General features: G+C 44.1%; 1 protein-coding gene across 1 annotated transcript in view; it reads right to left on the reverse strand.

Moving 5' to 3' along the window:
* The window catches only part of LOC138851505 (uncharacterized), a 72,263-nt gene extending 56,073 nt beyond the window's left edge, over window positions 1-16,190 (reverse strand). Inside the window, exon 1 of the mRNA XM_070080698.1 lies at window positions 16,101-16,190. The gene's annotated coding sequence lies outside the window, so the exon portion shown is untranslated. The remainder of the gene's footprint in view (window positions 1-16,100) is intronic.
* Window positions 16,191-16,846: the final 656 nt, after the last annotated feature.

Here is a 16,846-nt window from a genome sequence, read left to right on the forward strand (position 1 = left end):
TCAGAGGTAACACCTCACTCAGAGGTAACAACACTTCACTCAGAGGTAACAACACTTCACTCAGAGGTAACAACACTTCACTCAGAGGTAACACTTCACTCAGAGGTAACACCTCACTCAGAGGTAACAACACTTCACTCAGAGGTAACAACACTTCACTCAGAGGTAACAACACTTCACTCAGAGGTAACAACACTTCACTCAGAGGTAACAACACTTCACTCAGAGGTAACAACACTTCACTCAGAGGTAACAACACTTCACTCAGAGGTAACAACACTTCACTCAGAGGTAACAACACTTCACTCAGAGGTAACAACACTTCACTCAGAGGTAACAACACTTCACTCAGAGGTAACAACACTTCACTCAGAGGTAACAACACTTCACTCAGAGGTAACAACACTTCACTCAGAGGTAACAACATCTCACTCAGAGGTAACAACACTTCACTCAGAGGTAACAACACCTCACTCAGAGGTAACAACACTTCACTCAGAGGTAACAACACTTCACTCAGAGGTAACAACACTTCACTCAGAGGTAACAACACTTCACTCAGAGGTAACAACACCTCACTCAGAGGTAACAACACTTCACTCAGAGGTAACAACACTTCACTCAGAGGTAACAACACTTCACTCAGAGGTAACAACACTTCACTCAGAGGTAACAACACTTCACTCAGAGGTAACAACACCTCACTCAGAGGTAACAACACCAGAGGTCACTCAGAGGTAACAACACGTCACTCAGAGGTAACAACACTTCACTCAGAGGTAACAACACTTCACTCAGAGGTAACAACACTTCACTCAGAGGTAACAACACTTCACTCAGAGGTAACAACACTTCACTCAGAGGTAACAACACTTCACTCAGAGGTAACAACACTTCACTCAGAGGTAACAACACTCAGAGGTCACTCAGAGGTAACAACACTTCACTCAGAGGTAACAACACCTCACTCAGAGGTAACAACACCTCACTCAGAGGTAACAACACTTCACTCAGAGGTAACAACACCTCACTCAGAGGTAACAACACTTCACTCAGAGGTAACAACACTTCACTCAGAGGTAACAACACTTCACTCAGAGGTAACAACACTTCACTCAGAGGTAACAACACTTCACTCAGAGGTAACAACACTTCACTCAGAGGTAACAACACTTCACTCAGAGGTAACAACACCTCACTCAGAGGTAACAACACTTCACTCAGAGGTAACAACACTTCACTCAGAGGTAACACTTCACTCAGAGGTAACAACACCTCACTCAGAGGTAACAACACTTCACTCAGAGGTTCACTCAGAGGTAACAACACCTCACTCAGAGGTAACAACACCTCACTCAGAGGTAACAACACTTCACTCAGAGGTAACAACACCTCACTCAGAGGTAACAACACTTCACTCAGAGGTAACAACACTTCACTCAGAGGTAACAACACTTCACTCAGAGGTAACAACACCTCACTCAGAGGTAACAACACCTCACTCAGAGGTAACAACACCTCACTCAGAGGTAACAACACCTCACTCAGAGGTAACAACACCTCACTCAGAGGTAACAACACTTCACTCAGAGGTAACAACACTTCACTCAGAGGTAACAACACTTCACTCAGAGGTAACAACACCTCACTCAGAGGTAACAACACCTCACTCAGAGGTAACAACACTTCACAACACCTTCACTCAGGGTAACAACACTTCACTCAGAGGTAACAACACTTCACTCAGAGGTAACAACACTTCACTCAGAGGTAACAACACTTCACTCAGAGGTAACAACACCTCACTCAGAGGTAACAACACTTCACTCAGAGGTAACAACACCTCACTCAGAGGTAACAACACTTCACTCAGAGGTAACAACACTTCACTCAGAGGTAACAACACCTCACACAGAGGTTCACTCAGAGGTAACAACACTTCACTCAGAGGTAACAACACCTCACACAGAGGTAACAACACCTCACTCAGAGGTAACAACACCTCACACAGAGGTAACAACACTTCACTCAGAGGTAACAACACCTCACACAGAGGTAACAACACTTCACTCAGAGGTAACAACACTTCACTCAGAGGTAACAACACCTCACTCAGAGGTAACAACACCTCACTCAGAGGTAACAACACCTCACTCAGAGGTAACAACACCTCACTCAGAGGTAACAACACCTCACTCAGAGGTAACAACACCTCACTCAGAGGTAACAACACTTCACTCAGAGGTAACAACACCTCACTCAGAGGTAACAACACCTCACTCAGAGGTAACAACACCTCACTCAGAGGTAACAACACCTCACTCAGAGGTAACAACACCTCACTCAGAGGTAACAACACCTCACTCAGAGGTAACAACACCTCACTCAGAGGTAACAACACCTCACTCAGAGGTAACAACACCTCACTCAGAGGTAACAACACCTCACTCAGAGGTAACAACACCTCACTCAGAGGTAACAACACTTCACTCAGAGGTAACAACACCTCACTCAGAGGTAACAACACTTCACTCAGAGGTAACAACACTTCACTCAGAGGTAACAACACTTCACTCAGAGGTAACAACACCTCACTCAGAGGTAACAACACTTCACTCAGAGGTAACAACACTTCACTCAGAGGTAACAACACTTCACTCAGAGGTAACAACACTTCACTCAGAGGTAACAACACTTCACTCAGAGGTAACAACACTTCACTCAGAGGTAACAACACTTCACTCAGAGGTAACAACACTTCACTCAGAGGTAACAACACTTCACTCAGAGGTAACAACACTTCACTCAGAGGTAACAACACTTCACTCAGAGGTAACAACACCTCACTCAGAGGTAACAACACTTCACTCAGAGGTAACAACACTTCACTCAGAGGTAACAACACTTCACTCAGAGGTAACAACACTTCACTCAGAGGTAACAACACTTCACTCAGAGGTAACAACACTTCACTCAGAGGTAACAACACCTCACTCAGAGGTAACAACACTTCACTCAGAGGTAACAACACCTCACTCAGAGGTAACACCTCACTCAGAGGTAACACCTCACTCAGAGGTAACACCTCACTCAGAGGTAACAACACTTCACTCAGAGGTAACAACACCTCACTCAGAGGTAACAACACCTCACTCAGAGGTAACAACACCTCACTCAGAGGTAACAACACCTCACTCAGAGGTAACAACACTTCACTCAGAGGTAACAACACTTCACTCAGAGGTAACAACACTTCACTCAGAGGTAACAACACTTCACTCAGAGGTAACAACACTTCACTCAGAGGTAACAACACTTCACTCAGAGGTAACAACACTTCACTCAGAGGTAACAACACCTCACTCAGAGGTAACAACACTTCACTCAGAGGTAACAACACTTCACTCAGAGGTAACAACACTTCACTCAGAGGTAACAACACTTCACTCAGAGGTAACAACACCTCACTCAGAGGTAACAACACCTCACTCAGAGGTAACAACACCTCACTCAGAGGTAACAACACTTCACTCAGAGGTAACAACACTTCACTCAGAGGTAACAACACTTCACTCAGAGGTAACAACACTTCACTCAGAGGTAACAACACTTCACTCAGAGGTAACAACACTTCACTCAGAGGTAACAACACTTCACTCAGAGGTAACAACACTTCACTCAGAGGTAACAACACTTCACTCAGAGGTAACAACACCTCACTCAGAGGTAACAACACTTCACTCAGAGGTAACAACACCTCACTCAGAGGTAACAACACTTCACTCAGAGGTAACAACACTTCACTCAGAGGTAACAACACCTCACTCAGAGGTAACAACACCTCACTCAGAGGTAACAACACCTCACTCAGAGGTAACAACACTTCACTCAGAGGTAACAACACCTCACTCAGAGGTAACAACACTTCACTCAGAGGTAACAACACTTCACTCAGAGGTAACAACACTTCACTCAGAGGTAACAACACTTCACTCAGAGGTAACAACACTTCACTCAGAGGTAACAACACTTCACTCAGAGGTAACAACACTTCACTCAGAGGTAACAACACTTCACTCAGAGGTAACAACACTTCACTCAGAGGTAACAACACTTCACTCAGAGGTAACAACACTTCACTCAGAGGTAACAACACTTCACTCAGAGGTGACAACACCTCACTCAGAGGTAACAACACTTCACTCAGAGGTAACAACACTTCACTCAGAGGTAACAACACTCTAACAACACCTCACTCAGAGGTAACAACACTTCACTCAGAGGTAACAACACTCAGCGGTAACACCACCTCACTCAGAGGTAACAACACCTCACTCAGAGGTAACAACACCTCACTCAGAGGTAACAACACCTCACTCAGAGGTAACAACACCTCACTCAGAGGTAACAACACTTCACTCAGAGGTAACAACACCTCACTCAGAGGTAACAACACTTCACTCAGAGGTAACAACACCTCACTCAGAGGTAACAACACTTCACTCAGAGGTAACAACACCTCACTCAGAGGTAACAACACTTCACTCAGAGGTAACAACACTTCACTCAGAGGTAACAACACCTCACTCAGAGGTAACAACACCTCACTCAGAGGTAACAACACTTCACTCAGAGGTAACAACACTTCACTCAGAGGTAACAACACTTCACTCAGAGGTAACAACACCTCACTCAGAGGTAACAACACTTCACTCAGAGGTAACAACACTTCACTCAGAGGTAACAACACTTCACTCAGAGGTAACAACACTTCACTCAGAGGTAACAACACTTCACTCAGAGGTAACAACACTTCACTCAGAGGTAACAACACTTCACTCAGAGGTAACAACACTTCACTCAGAGGTAACAACACTTCACTCAGAGGTAACAACACTTCACTCAGAGGTAACAACACTTCACTCAGAGGTAACAACACTTCACTCAGAGGTAACAACACTTCACTCAGAGGTAACAACACTTCACTCAGAGGTAACAACACTTCACTCAGAGGTAACAACACTTCACTCAGAGGTAACAACACTTCACTCAGAGGTAACAACACTTCACTCAGAGGTAACAACACATCACTCAGAGGTAACAACCTCACTCAGAGGTAACAACACTTCACTCAGAGGTAACAACACTTCACTCAGAGGTAACAACACCTCACTCAGAGGTAACAACACCTCACTCAGAGGTAACAACACTTCACTCAGAGGTAACAACACTTCACTCAGAGGTAACAACACTTCACTCAGAGGTAACAACACTTCACTCAGAGGTAACAACATCTCACTCAGAGGTAACAACACCTCACTCAGAGGTGACATCACCTCACTCAGAGGTAACAACACTTCACTCAGAGGTAACAACACTTCACTCAGAGGTAACAACACTTCACTCAGAGGTAACAACACTTCACTCAGAGGTAACAACACTTCACTCAGAGGTAACAACACTTCACACAGAGGTAACAACACTTCACTCAGAGGTAACAACACCTCACACAGAGGTAACAACACTTCACTCAGAGGTAACAACACTTCACTCAGAGGTAACAACACTTCACTCAGAGGTAACAACACCTCACTCAGAGGTAACAACACTTCACTCAGAGGTAACAACACTTCACTCAGAGGTAACAACACTTCACTCAGAGGTAACAACACTTCACTCAGAGGTAACAACACCTCACTCAGAGGTAACAACACCTCACTCAGAGGTAACAACACTTCACTCAGAGGTAACAACACCTCACTCAGAGGTAACAACACTTCACTCAGAGGTAACAACACCTCACTCAGAGGTAACACCTCACTCAGAGGTAACACCTCACTCAGAGGTAACAACACCTCACTCAGAGGTAACAACACTTCACTCAGAGGTAACAACATCTCACTCAGAGGTAACACTTCACTCAGAGGTAACACCTCACTCAGAGGTAACACTTCACTCAGAGGTAACAACACCTCACTCAGAGGTAACACCTCACTCAGAGGTAACAACACCTCACTCAGAGGTAACAACACCTCACTCAGAGGTGACATCACCTCACTCAGAGGTAACAACACCTCACTCAGAGGTAACAACACCTCACTCAGAGGTAACAACACTTCACTCAGAGGTAACAACACTTCACTCAGAGGTGACATCACCTCACTCAGAGGTAACAACACTTCACTCAGAGGTAACAACACTTCACTCAGAGGTAACAACACTTCACTCAGAGGTAACAACATCTCACTCAGAGGTAACAACACTTCACTCAGAGGTAACACCTCACTCAGAGGTAACAACACCTCACTCAGAGGTAACAACACTTCACTCAGAGGTAACAACACTTCACTCAGAGGTAACAACACTTCACTCAGAGGTAACAACACTTCACTCAGAGGTAACAACACTTCACTCAGAGGTAACACCTCACTCAGAGGTAACAACACTTCACTCAGAGGTAACAACACTTCACTCAGAGGTAACAACACTTCACTCAGAGGTAACAACACTTCACTCAGAGGTAACAACACTTCACTCAGAGGTAACAACACTTCACTCAGAGGTAACAACACTTCACTCAGAGGTAACAACACTTCACTCAGAGGTAACAACACTTCACTCAGAGGTAACAACACTTCACTCAGAGGTAACAACACCTCACTCAGAGGTAACAACACTTCACTCAGAGGTAACAACACCTCACTCAGAGGTAACAACACCTCACTCAGAGGTAACAACACCTCACTCAGAGGTAACAACCTCACTCAGAGGTAACAACACCTCACTCAGAGGTAACAACACTTCACTCACTTCACTCAGAGGTAACAACACCTCACTCAGAGGTAACAACACTTCACTCAGAGGTAACAACACTTCACTCAGAGGTAACAACACTTCACTCAGAGGTAACAACACTTCACTCAGAGGTAACAACACTTCACTCAGAGGTAACAACACCTCACTCAGAGGTAACAACACTTCACTCAGAGGTAACAACACCTCACTCAGAGGTAACAACACTTCACTCAGAGGTAACAACACCTCACTCAGAGGTAACAACACTTCACTCAGAGGTAACAACACTTCACTCAGAGGTAACAACACTTCACTCAGAGGTAACAACACTTCACTCAGAGGTAACAACACTTCACTCAGAGGTAACAACACTTCACTCAGAGGTAACAACACTTCACTCAGAGGTAACAACACCTCACTCAGAGGTAACAACACCTCACTCAGAGGTAACAACACTTCACTCAGAGGTAACAACACTTCACTCAGAGGTAACAACACTTCACTCAGAGGTAACAACACTTCACTCAGAGGTAACAACACCTCACTCAGAGGTAACAACACTTCACTCAGAGGTAACAACACTTCACTCAGAGGTAACAACACTTCACTCAGAGGTAACAACACCTCACTCAGAGGTAACAACACCTCACTCAGAGGTAACAACACTTCACTCAGAGGTAACAACACTTCACTCAGAGGTAACAACACTTCACTCAGAGGTAACAACACTTCACTCAGAGGTAACAACACTTCACTCAGAGGTAACAACACTTCACTCAGAGGTAACAACACTTCACTCAGAGGTAACAACACTTCACTCAGAGGTAACAACACCTCACTCAGAGGTAACAACACTTCACTCAGAGGTAACAACACTTCACTCAGAGGTAACAACACTTCACTCAGAGGTAACAACACTTCACTCAGAGGTAACAACACTTCACTCAGAGGTAACAACACTTCACTCAGAGGTAACAACACTTCACTCAGAGGTAACAACACTTCACTCAGAGGTAACAACACTTCACTCAGAGGTAACAACATCTCACTCAGAGGTAACACCTCACTCAGAGGTAACAACACTTCACTCAGAGGTAACAACACTTCACTCAGAGGTAACAACACCTCACTCAGAGGTAACAACACTTCACTCAGAGGTAACAACACCTCACTCAGAGGTAACAACACCTCACTCAGAGGTAACAACACCTCACTCAGAGGTAACAACACTTCACTCAGAGGTGACAACACTCACTCAGAGGTGACAACACTTCACACAGAGGTAACAACACTTCACTCAGAGGTAACAACACCTCACTCAGAGGTAACAACACTTCACTCAGAGGTAACAACACTTCACTCAGAGGTAACAACACTTCACTCAGAGGTAACAACACTTCACTCAGAGGTAACAACACTTCACTCAGAGGTAACAACACTTCACTCAGAGGTAACAACACTTCACTCAGAGGTAACAACACTTCACTCAGAGGTAACAACACTTCACTCAGAGGTAACAACACCTCACTCAGAGGTAACAACACTTCACTCAGAGGTAACAACACTTCACTCAGAGGTAACAACACTTCACTCAGAGGTAACAACACTTCACTCAGAGGTAACAACACTTCACTCAGAGGTAACAACACTTCACTCAGAGGTAACAACACTTCACTCAGAGGTAACAACACTTCACTCAGAGGTAACAACACTTCACTCAGAGGTAACAACACTTCACTCAGAGGTAACAACACCTCACTCAGAGGTAACAACACTTCACTCAGAGGTAACAACACCTCACTCAGAGGTAACAACACTTCACTCAGAGGTAACAACACTTCACTCAGAGGTAACAACACTTCACTCAGAGGTAACAACACTTCACTCAGAGGTAACAACACCTCACTCAGAGGTAACAACACCTCACTCAGAGGTAACAACACCTCACTCAGAGGTAACAACACCTCACTCAGAGGTAACAACACTTCACTCAGAGGTAACAACACTTCACTCAGAGGTAACAACACCTCACTCAGAGGTAACAACACTTCACTCAGAGGTAACAACACCTCACTCAGAGGTAACACCTCACTCAGAGGTAACAACACTTCACTCAGAGGTAACAACACTTCACTCAGAGGTAACAACACTTCACTCAGAGGTAACAACACCTCACTCAGAGGTAACAACACTTCACTCAGAGGTAACAACACTTCACTCAGAGGTAACAACACTTCACTCAGAGGTAACAACACCTCACTCAGAGGTAACAACACCTCACTCAGAGGTAACAACACTTCACTCAGAGGTAACAACACTTCACTCAGAGGTAACAACACTTCACTCAGAGGTAACAACACCTCACTCAGAGGTAACAACACCTCACTCAGAGGTAACAACACTTCACTCAGAGGTAACAACACTTCACTCAGAGGTAACAACACTTCACTCAGAGGTAACAACACCTCACACAGAGGTTCACTCAGAGGTAACAACACTTCACTCAGAGGTAACAACACTTCACTCAGAGGTAACAACACTTCACTCAGAGGTAACAACACTTCACTCAGAGGTAACAACACCTCACTCAGAGGTAACAACACCTCACTCAGAGGTAACAACACTTCACTCAGAGGTAACAACACCTCACTCAGAGGTAACAACACTTCACTCAGAGGTAACAACACCTCACTCAGAGGTAACAACACCTCACTCAGAGGTAACAACACTTCACTCAGAGGTAACAACATCTCACTCAGAGGTAACAACACCTCACTCAGAGGTAACAACACTTCACTCAGAGGTAACAACACCTCACTCAGAGGTAACAACACTTCACTCAGAGGTAACAACACCTCACTCAGAGGTAACAACACCTCACTCAGAGGTAACAACACTTCACTCAGAGGTAACAACACTTCACTCAGAGGTAACAACACTTCACTCAGAGGTAACAACACTTCACTCAGAGGTAACAACACTTCACTCAGAGGTAACAACACCTCACTCAGAGGTAACAACACTTCACTCAGAGGTAACAACACCTCACTCAGAGGTAACAACACTTCACTCAGAGGTAACAACACCTCACTCAGAGGTAACAACACCTCACTCAGAGGTAACAACACTTCACTCAGAGGTAACAACACCTCACTCAGAGGTAACAACACTTCACTCAGAGGTAACAACACTTCACTCAGAGGTAACAACACTTCACTCAGAGGTAACAACACTTCACTCAGAGGTAACAACACTTCACTCAGAGGTAACAACACTTCACTCAGAGGTAACAACACTTCACTCAGAGGTAACAACACTTCACTCAGAGGTAACAACACTTCACTCAGAGGTAACAACACTTCACTCAGAGGTAACAACACCTCACTCAGAGGTAACAACACCTCACTCAGAGGTAACAACACCTCACTCAGAGGTAACAACACCTCACTCAGAGGTAACAACACCTCACTCAGAGGTAACAACACCTCACTCAGAGGTAACAACACCTCACTCAGAGGTAACAACACTTCACTCAGAGGTAACAACACTTCACTCAGAGGTAACAACACCTCACTCAGAGGTAACAACACCTCACTCAGAGGTAACAACACCTCACTCAGAGGTAACAACACTTCACTCAGAGGTAACAACACCTCACTCAGAGGTAACAACACTTCACTCAGAGGTAACAACACTTCACTCAGAGGTAACAACACTTCACTCAGAGGTAACAACACTTCACTCAGAGGTAACAACACTTCACTCAGAGGTAACAACACTTCACTCAGAGGTAACAACACTTCACTCAGAGGTAACAACACTTCACTCAGAGGTAACAACACTTCACTCAGAGGTAACAACACTTCACTCAGAGGTAACAACACTTCACTCAGAGGTAACAACACCTCACTCAGAGGTAACAACACTTCACTCAGAGGTAACAACACCTCACTCAGAGGTAACAACACTTCACTCAGAGGTAACAACACTTCACTCAGAGGTAACAACACTTCACTCAGAGGTAACAACACTTCACTCAGAGGTAACAACACCTCACTCAGAGGTAACAACACTTCACTCAGAGGTAACAACACTTCACTCAGAGGTAACAACACTTCACTCAGAGGTAACAACACTTCACTCAGAGGTAACAACACTTCACTCAGAGGTAACAACACTTCACTCAGAGGTAACAACACTTCACTCAGAGGTAACAACACTTCACTCAGAGGTAACAACACTTCACTCAGAGGTAACAACACTTCACTCAGAGGTAACAACACTTCACTCAGAGGTAACAACACTTCACTCAGAGGTAACAACACCTCACTCAGAGGTAACAACACTTCACTCAGAGGTAACAACACTTCACTCAGAGGTAACAACACTTCACTCAGAGGTAACAACACTTCACTCAGAGGTAACAACAGGTAACAACACCTCACTCAGAGGTAACAACACTTCACTCAGAGGTAACAACACTTCACTCAGAGGTAACAACTTCACAGAGGTTCACTCAGAGGTAACAACACTTCACTCAGAGGTAACAACACTTCACTCAGAGGTAACAACACTTCACTCAGAGGTAACAACACTTCACTCAGAGGTAACAACACTTCACTCAGAGGTAACAACACTTCACTCAGAGGTAACAACACTTCACTCAGAGGTAACAACACTTCACTCAGAGGTAACAACACTTCACTCAGAGGTAACAACACTTCACTCAGAGGTAACAACACTTCACTCAGAGGTAACAACACCTCACTCAGAGGTAACAACACCTCACTCAGAGGTGACAACACCTCACTCAGAGGTAACAACACCTCACTCAGAGGTCACACAGAGGTGACAACTCCTCACACAGAGGTAACAACTCCTCACTCAGAGGTAACAACACCTCACTCAGAGGTAACAACACCTCACTCAGAGGTAACAACACCTCACTCAGAGGTAACAACACCTCACTCAGAGGTAACAACACCTCACTCAGAGGTAACAACACCTCACTCAGAGGTAACAACACCTCACTCAGAGGTAACAACACCTCACTCAGAGGTAACAACACCTCACTCAGAGGTAACAACACTTCACTCAGAGGTAACAACACCTCACTCAGAGGTAACAACACCTCACTCAGAGGTAACAACACCTCACTCAGAGGTAACAACACCTCACTCAGAGGTAACAACACCTCACTCAGAGGTAACAACACCTCACTCAGAGGTAACAACACTTCACTCAGAGGTAACAACACCTCACTCAGAGGTAACAACACCTCACTCAGAGGTAACAACACCTCACTCAGAGGTAACAACACCTCACTCAGAGGTAACAACACCTCACTCAGAGGTAACAACACTTCACTCAGAGGTAACAACACCTCACTCAGAGGTAACAACACTTCACTCAGAGGTAACAACACTTCACTCAGAGGTAACAACACCTCACTCAGAGGTAACAACACCTCACTCAGAGGTAACAACACTTCACTCAGAGGTAACAACACTTCACTCAGAGGTAACAACACTTCACTCAGAGGTAACAACACTTCACTCAGAGGTAACAACACCTCACTCAGAGGTAACAACACCTCACTCAGAGGTAACAACACTTCACTCAGAGGTAACAACACTTCACTCAGAGGTAACAACACCTCACTCAGAGGTAACAACACTTCACTCAGAGGTAACAACACCTCACTCAGAGGTAACAACACCTCACTCAGAGGTAACAACACTTCACTCAGAGGTAACAACACTTCACTCAGAGGTAACAACACTTCACTCAGAGGTAACAACACTTCACTCAGAGGTAACAACACTTCACTCAGAGGTAACAACACTTCACTCAGAGGTAACAACACTTCACTCAGAGGTAACAACACTTCACTCAGAGGTAACAACACTTCACTCAGAGGTAACAACACTTCACTCAGAGGTAACAACACTTCACTCAGAGGTAACAACACTTCACTCAGAGGTAACAACACTCACTCAGAGGTAACAACACCTCACTCAGAGGTAACAACACTTCACTCAGAGGTAACAACACATCACTCAGAGGTAACAACACTTCACTCAGAGGTAACAACACTTCACTCAGAGGTAACAACACTTCACTCAGAGGTAACAACACTTCACTCAGAGGTAACTCAGAGGTAACAACACTTCACTCAGAGGTAACAACACTTCACTCAGAGGTAACAACACCTCACTCTTCACTCAGAGGTAACAACACTTCACTCAGAGGTAACAACACTTCACTCAGAGGTAACAACACTTCACTCAGAGGTAACAACACTTCACTCAGAGGTAACAACACTTCACTCAGAGGTAACAACACTTCACTCAGAGGTAACAACACTTCACTCAGAGGTAACAACACTTCACTCAGAGGTAACAACACTTCACTCAGAGGTAACAACACTTCACTCAGAGGTAACAACACTTCACTCAGAGGTAACAACATCTCACTCAGAGGTAACACCTCACTTCACACAGAGGTAACAACACTTCACACAGAGGTAACAACACTTCACTCAGAGGTAACAACACTTCACTCAGAGGTAACAACACTTCACACAGAGGTAACAACACTTCACTCAGAGGTAACAACACTTCACACAGAGGTAACAACACACTCAGAGGTTCACTCAGAGGTAACAACACTTCACTCAGAGGTAACACACACTCTTCACTCAGAGGTAACAACACTTCACTCAGAGGTAACACCTCACTCAGAGGTAACAACACTTCACTCAGAGGTAACAACACCTCACTCAGAGGTAACAACACCTCACTCAGAGGTAACAACAAATCACTCAGAGGTAACAACACCTCACTCAGAGGTAACAACAACTCACTCAGATGTAACAACACACTCAGAGGTTCACTCAGAGGTAACAACACCTCACTCAGAGGTAACAACACCTCACACAGAGGTAACAACACTTCACTCAGAGGTAACAACACCTCACTCAGAGGTAACAACACCTCACTCAGAGGTAACAACACCTCACTCAGAGGTAACAACACCTCACACAGAGGTAACAACACTTCACTCAGAGGTAACAACACTTCACTCAGAGGTAACAACACTTCACTCAGAGGTAACAACACTTCACTCAGAGGTAACAACACTTCACTCAGAGGTAACAACACTTCACTCAGAGGTAACAACACTTCACTCAGAGGTAACAACACTTCACTCAGAGGTAACAACACTTCACTCAGAGGTAACAACACTTCACTCAGAGGTAACAACACTTCACTCAGAGGTAACAACACTTCACTCAGAGGTAACAACACTTCACTCAGAGGTAACAACACTTCACTCAGAGGTAACAACACTTCACTCAGAGGTAACAACACTTCACTCAGAGGTAACAACACTTCACTCAGAGGTAACAACACCTCACTCAGAGGTAACAACACCTCACTCAGAGGTAACAACACTTCACTCAGAGGTAACAACACCTCACTCAGAGGTAACAACACTTCACTCAGAGGTAACAACACTTCACTCAGAGGTAACAACACTTCACTCAGAGGTAACAACACTTCACTCAGAGGTAACAACACTTCACTCAGAGGTAACAACACTTCACTCAGAGGTAACAACACTTCACTCAGAGGTAACAACACCTCACTCAGAGGTAACAACACTTCACTCAGAGGTAACAACACTTCACTCAGAGGTAACAACACTTCACTCAGAGGTAACAACACTTCACTCAGAGGTAACAACACTTCACTCAGAGGTAACAACACTTCACTCAGAGGTAACAACACTTCACTCAGAGGTAACAACACCTCACTCAGAGGTAACAACACTTCACTCAGAGGTAACAACACTTCACTCAGAGGTAACAACACTTCACTCAGAGGTAACAACACCTTCACTCAGAGGTAACAACACTTCACTCAGAGGTAACAACACTTCACTCAGAGGTAACAACACTTCACTCAGAGGTAACAACACCTCACTCAGAGGTAACAACACTTCACTCAGAGGTAACACTTCACTCAGAGGTAACAACACTTCACTCAGAGGTAACAACACCTCACTCAGAGGTAACAACACCTCACTCAGAGGTAACAACACCTCACTCAGAGGTAACAACACCTCACTCAGAGGTAACAACACCTCACTCAGAGGTAACAACACCTCACTCAGAGGTAACAACACCTCACTCAGAGGTAACAACACCTCACTCAGAGGTAACAACACCTCACTCAGAGGTAACAACACCTCACTCAGAGGTAACAACACCTCACTCAGAGGTAACAACACCTCACTCAGAGGTAACAACACCTCACTCAGAGGTAACAACACTTCACTCAGAGGTAACAACATCTCACTCAGAGGTAACAACACCTCACTCAGAGGTAACAACACTTCACTCAGAGGTAACAACACCTCACTCAGAGGTAACAACACCTCACTCAGAGGTAACAACACCTCACTCAGAGGTAACAACACTTCACTCAGAGGTAACAACACTTCACTCAGAGGTAACAACACCTCACTCAGAGGTAACAACACCTCACTCAGAGGTAACAACACCTCACTCAGAGGTAACACCTCACTCAGAGGTAACAACACCTCACTCAGAGGTAACAACACCTCACTCAGAGGTAACAACACCTCACTCAGAGGTAACAACACTTCACTCAGAGGTAACAACACCTCACTCAGAGGTAACAACACCTCACTCAGAGGTGACAACACTTCACTCAGAGGTAACAACACTTCACTCAGAGGTAACAACACTTCACTCAGAGGTAACAACACTTCACTCAGAGGTAACAACACTTCACTCAGAGGTAACAACACCTCACTCAGAGGTAACAACACTTCACTCAGAGGTAACAACACTTCACTCAGAGGTAACAACACTTCACTCAGAGGTAACAACACTTCACTCAGAGGTGACAACACCTCACTCAGAGGTGACAACACCTCACTCAGAGGTAACAACACCTCACTCAGAGGTAACAACACCTCACTCAGAGGTAACAACACTTCACTCAGAGGTAACAACACCTCACTCAGAGGTAACAACACCTCACTCAGAGGTAACAACACTTCACTCAGAGGTAACAACACCTCACTCAGAGGTAACAACACCTCACTCAGAGGTGTTAAGTCAGCTTAAGTTTGGTTATTATATCACCAATAAATAAGATAAATTTCGTTAGGTTCAGACTATCACTTTCTTAATAATATATTTAAAATATAACTTAACTAGGGTTTATAAGCCTAGACCGCAAACTGTAATAAAAAGGTTGACTTATTAGTACCTTGATGTGGGTTAATTATGGCAGTTATGGTTAATATAACAGTTGTTATATGGTAGTTGAAAGGATCACATATGTTAACACCAGTACCACAAGATAACTACTGTCTACACTCATTCACAGGATAGCTTAATGAATGAGCACCGTCTCCGAAACACTTGTCGCTGGCTTCGTTTAAATTTCATCACATTTTTTTTATTTTACTTTAAGTTTTTTTAACGTTTTCCTTGTTTAGATAAGATTATAAATTTGATTTATATGAGATACAAGGAGAACTGATAAGTTGTAACGAGGTTTAGAAGTATATAAACTAATGGAAGTCAAAGCCATGGAGAGCATCGGTACAAGTTGTTTATCTTCGTGACCCAGGCAGAGTGCGCGCGCAAACCAACGATTGTGGTCGCTTAAACTACAACAAATAATATGGACACAGTGAGCGCGCAAACCAATGATTAAAAAAAATACAAAAATAAATTTATTTAAGTACCATATAAATTTTTATGGTCGCTTACACTACAAAACCTGGTTTGTGAGCGCAAACCAATGATTAAAAAAAATACAAAAATAAAATTATTAATTTCTTAAGTACTATATAAATTTTTTTGGTCGCTTACACTACAAAAACTAATATGGACACTGTCTTGCCTCAGAGACAATTTCCCCGTTATTTGTGGGTAGTCTTGTAACATTGCACAGCTCCTGATGACGCACAGAGAGTGAGAGAGATCTTGAGCTGAAGATTTCAATCT

The sequence above is a fragment of the Cherax quadricarinatus genome, unplaced genomic scaffold (assembly GCF_038502225.1).
Source record: "Cherax quadricarinatus isolate ZL_2023a unplaced genomic scaffold, ASM3850222v1 Contig807, whole genome shotgun sequence".
Classification (NCBI taxonomy): domain Eukaryota; kingdom Metazoa; phylum Arthropoda; class Malacostraca; order Decapoda; family Parastacidae; genus Cherax; species Cherax quadricarinatus.